The sequence below is a fragment of the Kogia breviceps genome, chromosome 10, assembly GCF_026419965.1.
Source record: "Kogia breviceps isolate mKogBre1 chromosome 10, mKogBre1 haplotype 1, whole genome shotgun sequence".
Taxonomy (NCBI): domain Eukaryota; kingdom Metazoa; phylum Chordata; class Mammalia; order Artiodactyla; family Physeteridae; genus Kogia; species Kogia breviceps.
The window spans coordinates 50,762,043-50,770,222 of NC_081319.1; positions in this window are offsets into that span (position 1 = coordinate 50,762,043).

Sequence of the window (8,180 nt, forward strand, 5' to 3'; positions counted from 1 at the left end):
CTATTCTGAATGTTATCACCCTAGATTATTTTTGCTTGTTTTTAAACATTGTATAAATGGGCTCATATAAATTGAAAATGAAATCAGACATACCTTATAGGTATGTGAAGACACCTACCTGCACCCAGCTTTTAGATCTGTGGTGTGGAGCAGGCTGCACTGACCATGAATAATTCTTAGGATCTTGGTCAGTATTTGCTGAATGGACTCAATGTTGAGTGTGCAAAGATACAAACAAGGGCACCCCAAAACTGCCCAGCTGGATTCCTTTGCTATTATTTTGCCATAGGTGAATAGGTGAGCGACACAAATGTGTAATGAACATTTCCATCGATTCCGTAATGTTTTGAATGTTTTGAAAATAGATCCTTTAAGCATTGAAAGTAATATCCGGCAGTCTTTTGGGTGACGGGCACAAGATCCATGTAGGGCTTTGGGGGAGTTCATCATTTAGAGATGACTTTAGGAATATTTAGCCCCATGATATTCTTAAATATACCCTGCTGTTTTCAGACCTGGTGTTAGGAAACTATTCACTGCCCTCATGACTCTCTGGAAATGAACTGAAAGAACTTGGAACATTTCTTATGAGTTACTGCAAATACTACCATTAGCTCAGCTAGAACAGATTAGAAAGGAATCCAGGGTTGTAAGTTCAAAACTGAATTTGGTCACTCAGTACTTTCACAGAAGGGAAAATAACAAAAACAGCAAGTAAGCAGAAAAGAAAGCAAGCGGGAGAAACTACATATATATATATTTAAATTCGAACTTTATATATATAAATATATTGCATATGTAGAGTGAATAATATTAAGCCATTCCTATCACTGTCAGGAAAAAATATATACGTGTATTTTTTTATTCATACATTACATTGAGCTATTTATTCATACCAGTCATATATTTTGCCCAGACAATATATTTTTGTTAATGCTATGTAACATTTTTATGTAACATATTTTAGTGAGCAGTCACCATGTTCCAACATAAGCTATTTATGGACATACAAACATGATTAATTCTAGGGGTCATATTTGGGATTTCACCTTTGTCCAAAATAACAAGACATGGAAGAGAAAGCATGAAATATATTTAAGTCACAGAAGCCCTCTGGCTGTAATTGTTAGAATACCATTTCATAGCTTTAACCAACAAAATTATATAACTGTACCTGAAAATGCTGAAATAAGGAGAAGCAATATCCATTATAAGAGGATATGCTTTATATGAACCATTTTAATTTATGAACAAAAATATTAGAGCATCAGAGCTACTCTTTTTTTCTCCTTATGACTTTTTTTTGAGGATTCTTATCTACATAATTTAAAAACTCAAGTACTTCAAACAAAGAATAGTGTTGGCAATTTGGAAGTGTAAGCATTCAGTAAAACACAGGACATGTTTTGAATACATAAGAAATATTGCCATCATATTAGAGGCTAATCAACTGCCTAATCTCCCTCCCACGTGGAATTCTTTACTCCAAGATTCATGTATCAAAGAGTGAGACTATTCACACCAACAGCAATTTACTTTGCTTTCTTCCGTTTTTCAGATTTTTCTCAGTGGTTAGATTCCGTCTTGTTGCCTATTTTCTTTTTCTAATGCTAGTGAAGCAAACATTTTTTTAATATGATAGTGCTCCCAAGTTCAGAGTGGACAGCTTCAATACAAAGCAAGTTTACTGTGATTTTTGTAGGTTAAACTAATCACAGTCACCATCATTTTGAAGTCTAAATGACTTTCTGTTTATTCACAACTACTTGTGCCAAGAATTAGGTTGAATATTGGGGAAATAGATATAAATAAGACAAAGCCTTTGCACTCAAGAAATCTAAGGCATGGACAGAGATTAGAAATACATTAACCCAGAAGTTTGGGCAGAGAAGAGAGACAAAAGAAAAGAGATCACTGACGATATAGGTGACACAGAGTCACGCTATAAGGGACTGAACTTCCAGTTTTATATACTGATACATCTATTTTATTCATTAAGACAAAGTTCATTGCATTTGAACACATCCCGATTTCTATCATGTGAAGAACACCGACAAAGAAATACTAAAACTAGACAGAGTTTTCATCTAGTCCAACAGTCTTTTCTACAGAGAATAATGATGGTCAGACCAGGTAAGGAACTTTCCTAAAGTCTCAGAGTTGGGACTGCAAATTTCAGGTGGAAACTATCACACCCAATCAGAGTCTGAGGGTCCTAGCAATTCCAGATAATTCTGATGAGAATGGAAGCTTTAATTCTATTGTTAATAAACATAAAATTGAAACATAACCCTTGGTACAAAAGATTAATTTAGCAGTTTTCTTAGACACAAATGCCACCGTGTCTTACTAAATGAAAGAATTCCAAAACGGAGTGTACCAACTCCATATATGATCAACTCCAGTGACAAATGTTTTGAATCATTATGTAAAACAAATTGAGTTAAATAGTTATAAAGCAAAAAGCATAATTGAGAGGCTCTGAGATATTAAACAGTAATGAGAATGCAAGCAGAATTATATTTGTTGAACTCTGGATAGCTAAAACAGGATATATAAATGCAAGAATCACATAAAATCCTGTTGTGTTGAGGCCAATTTTTGGAGAAAAGAAGAAAGAAAAAATGCATTTGCTCTAAGAGCTGACCTTGGTCACCTTTTCCTCCTCAGGATCATTTGAAGACTACCAACCTTCTCATACTAAAATGAACACCTATACATTTCTACATTGTGAATTCAGATATGCTTATCAATTCTTTATATTCATAAATCACTGTTTAAATACAATTCTTTTCTGAAGCCGCACCACCAGAAGGTGGTGGGGGATGGATGTTGAAGAATGCTTAGAAAAATGCAATATTATACAGCAGGAACATAAAAAGTAATTGATTCATAATGGAATTATTGGATGGGAAAGAGTATAAAACAATTTTACATGTACATGAAAATGTGTAAACCATAACACTTCAATCAATTCAGCAATCAATTTCTGTCAGCAAAATCGAACCAAGAGCAGTGAAACAAACCAGAAAGACATTTTCTTTACAGCTGCTCACAGAAATACATACGCCTAGTCAACTGTCTCATATAATCAGAATGTTAATACGGTATGATGTGTTGAAAACTGGGGGTGTTTGTGATTAATTTACTACAAAATGCAGTCCACATGTGATTTTGGATATATCCACACACCCCCACATACTCAAAAAAGGAGAGCACTTTCACATATAATTAACCTGTAATATAAACCCTTCGTCCACTTTGGGGGCTATTAATTTCATAATCATCCTTTGAATCTCCTTGACAGTGTTTGATATTTAGAAAGTGCATTGAAAATGTGAATGCTTATCCAAGGTCACCCATGGTTTAGAAAGAAGGAAAGAGAGCGTTTACGCAGAGAATTATCTTTAGAAGAGCAAAGGAGGGCACCACGTAGGAAAGCTAACAATTATTTCTAGTGGATGTACCATGCCCCTTGCAGATGCCCTTCACAAGACCAGTGCACCCATCCCCCCGCTATGGGTGACTGCTGACTCCTAAGGGCTCAGAGCTGCCCTCCGTTCTCAGAGATTTTCCCGAGGAATGGAAGACAGGGAGAGTATTCCCCTTCACTCCAGCAAGAGTAGCCAGCAATCAATGAATGACTGACATGAGGGGGCCAAAAACAGACACCTCAAGGAGGGACAACTCCTCAAGGAGGGATAATTCTGGTACAATTCACAATCCAGTGCTCCTGTGAGAGGTGATCATAGCCAAGAACCTGCCTGTAGCTGAGTCCCCTGCCCGTTCCTGCATTTCTCACTCCCTTCTAAAAACAACCCATCCCCCAAATGAATCACTTTCATAAGAATCCGTTTCAGGATACGTTTCTGAGAAAACTGATGTAATACAATCTTAAGTGGAAAAGCTGATATGTGCTTGAGGCAAGCCCTTAGCCCTAACAAGCCTCTGTCTCCCATATACTGTGAGACTAAATGAGATTCTATTCTGTCTCCTAGAAGTTTCCAGCCAAGTTCCCCAGGCTCCCTCAATGGCCCGTAACTTAACAGATGTTCACTGGGGGAAAACCAATCATGCTTTCGGACCCTTCAAGTTTCCAGATTTTTACACCTGCTCTGCATGATGGCTAAATGCTTTTCTTCTTCTACCCAGAAGAGGTTCTGTGTGAAGGATAAAACTAATCCTTAGCCAAAATCCAAGATGTGAATTTTTAAAAAATAATTTATCCAGCTTTTGCTAGTTGTTGCAAGAGAAGCACATGTCTTTCCAAGCCTTGTCAACTTACCAAGAAACAGAAGCTTTTAGAATAGAGTTGTAATATGTACTACATCGGCATATAATATAAATCACACAAGATAAAGTTCTGCTTTAAACAGTCCAATGAATCTGAAAGTGTCTAAGAGAAACAGGTAGTTTAAAAAATATTTACTCAGTTTTTTAAATCACATATGATATTTTTCACTGCTTCCAGAAGAGCCAAATTTCATCTGGTAGCATGTTTCTTCAGGCTGAAGAAAACCCTTTAGCATTTCTGTATTTTAGGCCTGCAAGTAATTAATTCTCTTATTTTATTTGAAAATGTTTTTATTTCATTTTCATTCTTGAAGAATATTTTCACTGGATATTGAATTCTGAATTGGCAATGTTATTTTCTTTCTTTCAGCATTGTAAACCTGTTGTTTTCCTATCTTTTGATTTCCATGATCTTTTCTTCTAAGAAGTCAGCATTCATTCAAATAATTATTTTACATATATAACATTTTGTTTCACTTTGGCTGCTTTAAGGCTTCTCTCTACATTTCATATTCAGCAGTTTGAGCATTATGTGCTAATGCATTTTTAAGTTATCCTGTGTTCTGTTCATTGAGTTCCTTGAGTTCATAAATTTGTTTTTCACCAAATTGAGGAAATCTTTTCTCTTCCCTACTTTCATTCTCTTCCTTTTAGAAGTATAAATGCATATATGTTAGATCTCTTGATATTGTCCCAAAGGTCCATGTGATTCTGTTCATATATATTCAATCTCATCTTTCTTTGCTCTGATTTGATAAATGATATTGATTAATCTAATTCTCGATGTTTTCCTCTGCAATCTCCATTTTTTTCTGTTAAACTGTTGGGAGAATTTTTCATTCAGATATTATAATTTTCATCTCTAAATTTTAATATTTCTATTTATATGCTGATATGTACTATCTGTTTAATTATTTTGAGCATGTTTTCTCTATATCACTGAGTATAGATGTAATAGCTTTTAAAATGTTTTGTCTGCTAATTCCAACATACACCTCATTTCATGGTTAACCGCCTTTGTTGCCTTTTCTCTTGACAATGGGTCACATTGTCCTTGTTTGTGTATGATTAATAATTTTGGATTAGATCCTGGTTATTTTGTCCGGCATGTTGTTTATGATATGGATTCTTTTAAATTCCTCTGAAGGACTTTTTTTTTTCCAAACCAATTAACATGCTTAAACCTACATTGTGAGCTCGGTATTAACTTCCATGGTTCAAATCTCAGTTTAACTATATAAGCCTTTTCTACACCGCTTTTAGTCTGATTCTCAACGTGTGTGATTCACTGAGAAGTGTGAGACTTACACAGTGTTTACATGGCACTCCCTTCTGGATTAGTTTTCTCAATCCCCAGTGGACAGCTGGCATAGACTAGACTACTCTTTTTGATCTCTCTGACCACCTTGCCACTCTACAACTGCAAACCACCCTTAAAGCAACATTACAAGCGAATGGAAATTCATTCTCATTCTGGTTTCTTCTCCAATTATTGAGTCTCCTCCAAAATCTGTCTACTTTTGTTGACTCTTCAGAATTACCAAGTATTTATCTTTTTATTCTGTCCAGAGGTATAGATGTTGTCACCAGCAGGGTTGGTCTCTAGGGGGTGATTATACCACCATACTTTAAAGGCAACCTCTACCCCATGAACTCGCTGTTAATTTTACAATAGCTTTCCTTTCATAGCAGACTATATTTTGTTTAATGACTAACTATCTTCTCTAACTTTTTGAGAATGCAAATGAGAAATTTTTAAATATTCTTATTGTCTCTAACATTTCTTTTATTTATGTTAAAAATTAGTGGATCTGTTTCATTTAATTAGTTCCTCCTCTCTGAATGCCAAAATGATAAAGGTCCTTACTCTGGACCTTTAATTCCTAACATGGAAATTCTAATTTCAACCTGTGTGCAAACAATGATGCTGAACAACGGGGTGTTGGGGGCAAAGGAGCAGATAGGGTGATGTAAACCCACACCATCAAAATGCAAAGTTCTTTATATTTTTAAAACAGCTTTCTTGAGATATACTTGATAAGCAAAGAACTGCACATATTTAATGTGTACAGTTTGATGAGTTTGGACACATGTGAACACCTATGATGCCATTGCTACAATGAAAGGAACAGACGTATCTAATAATTCCCTAAGCTTCCTTGTGTCCCTTGTTTTGGTTTTTGTGGTAAGAGCCCATAACATGAGATTTACCTTCTTAATAAATTTGGAAGTGTACAATACTATATTAACTCTAGGCACCATGTTGTACAGCAGATCTCCATTTATTCACCTAGCAGAACTAAAACTTTATACTCACAGTACAAGTCTCCGTTTCCCCCAGCCCCTGAGCCCCAGGCAACCACTATTGTCCTCTGTGCTTCTATGCGTTTGACTATTCTGGAAACCTCATATAAGTGGGGTCTTTATGTTCTTTTAACTTGTCTTTCTTTTAACTAGTCTATTGTTCCTATCAAGGGACACTGGTCTTGGTGTTCCATTACATGCACCAATTTGTAAATCTGTTTCCGTCTTCTATTGCATGGACTTTGAGTACCATGATTTCTGCTCTGGCTCATCTTTCTTCCATCCACATTTAGACTTACCGCCCCCCCCCCAAAATAAATAAATAAATAAATAAGGAAAGAGTCCTTGCTTCTCCAATAGCCTCCTCTCTGTCTTCCTTCGTTCTATGTTATTGGCATTTCAAAGAATATTTTACAAAGAATAAAAAGTCAACATATGTCTTCAGTTAGAACTGGAGTCCCAATATAGTTTTAAAAATAAATTAACAGGGAAAAGAAACCAATTAACATGGTAAGCAAACTGAACATCCTATTCGGTCTGGTAAATGTTACTTCAAATGAAACATACGCAAATACTGTTGTAAAAGAGAAAGGTCTTTGGGAAAGAGGTCATATTTATTACCCCAATGTACCAATTTTGTGAGTGAAAGGGGTTCTAAAATAATTAACAGCTGATAACTGATCTATACCAAGTATAAAATGAGACTTTGACCACCCAAGACTCAGGGTTTTTAAAATTTCCTTTCTACCCTTTTAGTTTCAAGATCTTTATATTCTGGATAGGGGAGAATCATAAACTGAAGAGAAGCTCCAAGAATATATGTCATTGGACTGGACAGATCTCCCCAGTCTGCAAGATGCTGTCAGCCATTTCAATATTCCATTCCACCAATCAATCTGAGTCGTTGTTACGGGATGATTGGGTCTATGGAAAGCCAGTGAATTCCAAAGGTATGAGCCAATGCCCCATTTTGTAAATTGGAAGAGAGAGAGTTCTCAGGCGAAGGTGACAGTGTAATCCCAGATGCAGCAAGCCCACACATCTGCCAGCTGAAAGTAGAAAGAGGAATAAAGGGTTGCAGGAGTGAGTCCTTTCCAGGTGACTGACTGCCCCTTTGGGCAGAGGCAACAGTTGTAGGTGCTGACGTGACTCAGGCACTTGCTGCTGTGTCTGGTGGCAAACTCTGCTATTTGCCAACTCTGCTAAAGCTCCATTTGCCAGACGGTGCTGTGACTTTGGTTGCCTTCTCTGTCTTTTTGTTTTTCCTCATTCCCTATCACAACACTCTTAAGCCAAGCCTCCTTTCTCCTTACTGCAACACTGGACCTTTATGATGGCTTTTTATTTCACTTCTTAAATCCTGTAGTGAGTAGGGAGCAAATGTAGTTATTTCATTTCTTCTCGTTCTCTACGAAATGGCCAGCAAGACAGCAGATGTTAGTAGTCCAGTTTCCTCCTTCAGCTGCCAGCAGGTTACATTCCGCAAGAGAGAGCTGAATATCCCCAAATCTGGGATGCCCAATGTGTGTTCCCCCATAATTTCTCTGTGAAGAAACTGTCTCTGTTGCCAAAAGGTGCGGCAA